At 45.0% G+C, this 2136-nt stretch overlaps 1 protein-coding gene across 1 annotated transcript in view; it reads right to left on the bottom strand.

The window, feature by feature from the left end:
* LOC119587013 (rho GTPase-activating protein 21-like) overlaps window positions 1-2136 on the bottom strand; it is a gene marked incomplete at its 5' end in the record, with an annotated part of 201687 nt that overhangs the window by 199087 nt on the left and 464 nt on the right.

Below are 2136 nucleotides of genomic sequence, written 5' to 3'. Positions count from 1 at the left end.
ACACAGGTAATGTACTAAAACTGCTTCACAGACATTGACAGACATTGCCTTAAGTTTCCCTTCAGAATCTTGCAACCGGGCGTAAAAAGGGAGTAAAATAACCACGTCACAACCGCAGCCACCGCCACAACAATGATAATAATAATTCACATTTTAACACTCCCAAGTTCCGCCTCCCTGAAGCCCGGCCTCGCGACAAGCCTCGCCCTCGTAACTAGATCGGACCGACTAAGCCGAGGGAGAAAAATGCCGAGGTTCCTTGTAACCTGACCGCCCTAATTTGAAGGGCCAACTGAGAAAAAAAATCATGAGCGATTATTCTTTATCGATTTGGAAGCAAATTCTGCAAAACTAGGACCATTCCATGCCGACTGATACTGCAACTTTAAAAATATACATACAAACTTATATAGTTTTACCATGGAACTGGAACCTTAGCATTTTCACTAAGCCCCATTACAAGCGAGCGCATCTTGACCCTTACTGCCGTGTAGGTCAAGCCTCTTCACGCCCCTCTTGGTGCCAAGCCATTCGCAGCATCCAGACGTCACTCCCTCTTAGGCCTAGACACCCTATCTCGCCCATTCATCTCGAGGGTTCCGTCCTTTTTTGTCTTTATTGGGGAGACACCCATCATTAGCACTCCGGTCATCTGTCATCCTCCAACCGCGGCACTCAACGTGGTCTCGCCTCACGCTTGTTCACGCCACACCTCTGGGTTGCCGCGACACGCCGTCCGCACTACCACATCTTTCATCCTTTGCTGAATGATGAGACGCGAAAGCCTCAGGTACATTCTACAAAACTTAGGTTCCCCTCCCTTGTTACCGGAGCGATCGTCTGCAGTCATAAATCGAGTCCCACGGCAATGATGCTCCCCTGCAGAGACAAGGCCTCCGTCACCGCCGCGCCAAATAATCATCGCAATGGGCGACAGGGGCGGAAGGGAAGGGCAGCCCCGACATGAGCAGTCCACGTCTCATAGCTTGATCCATCTGTCACCATCAAGCCAGGTTCAGTCACGTGGGGCTGTTTATCACCAGCACCTCTAATTGTCATAGCCATACCTGCAGCTACGAGACCTTGTGCTTTGTATATGTCCTAGGCTCTAATTGATGTCCAATGCCACAATAACAAGTATAAGCACTTGGCATCAATTACCATAATAAACCCTGATAGCCCGTCACAGCAAATCTGTTATTACGACCGCCATTCCTTGCAATTTGAAATGGCAATGAAATATTATTTATAGGACGTGACTAAATATGCTTTACCGGATGAAATAAGAGATGGTTAAGGAGAAGAATAAAGGAAAGAGAAATCCGATATGAAAGAGCAACGAAATAAAAGAAAAGCAATTTGAAAAAACAACACTGAGATATGCGTCTTAGCTACAACTTTCTCTCAAGAAAAAATGCATGACCCGAGGCAGTTGGCATCCTGACGACTGATGTGACCCATGACCACCAAGAAACCTAATGAGAGGCAAGATAACCTAATCAATGACACAAGGACATTCAGTCGGGTCATCGCTTTATCTAAACACTGTTAAACCTCAAGTTCGGGGGAAATGTAACCCTACAACCTAAAGCAGTATTAAACAAGGATGAAAAAATCGTTGTCAATCTTTTCGTAATCAATACATCGTCACTAACCACACCCCTTATAATCAAATGAATCATACCGCTCACTGAAAGATAGGCGGGCGCTAAGGAACACTGCGAGGCAACATGACACGGAAATACCAGCATCTAAATAACACAAAGTCATGTAGATATGACAACAATAACGCAGTCTGTTCGTGGGATGATTTAGGTCAATATGAATAAAACATGTTTGCAAGCTTTCACTCCTTTTATCTCAAGATTATCTTAATAACAATGAAACCGACGCCCGAAAGAGACGGAAAAAACGAGAAAATAAAAACTTTACGGCCAGGATTAAACACAATCTAAAAAAAAAGTCAGAAAAAAAGAGAAAATCCAGAACTCCGAGACGAGTATGTCAAGGACCTCACGGGGCGCTGAAGGTGTCTTCTTGTGGTGAAGACGTGTGAACATTATCCCGACTTACTGTGGAAAGAAGATGCACTTCATCTTAGATCCTCCTTTGAAGGGGTTCTTTGCTCACACGCAG

Source organism: Penaeus monodon, chromosome 22 (genome assembly GCF_015228065.2).
Source record: "Penaeus monodon isolate SGIC_2016 chromosome 22, NSTDA_Pmon_1, whole genome shotgun sequence".
NCBI classification, from domain to species: Eukaryota; Metazoa; Arthropoda; class Malacostraca; order Decapoda; family Penaeidae; genus Penaeus; species Penaeus monodon.
This window is presented reverse-complemented; position numbering and strand designations above follow the sequence as displayed.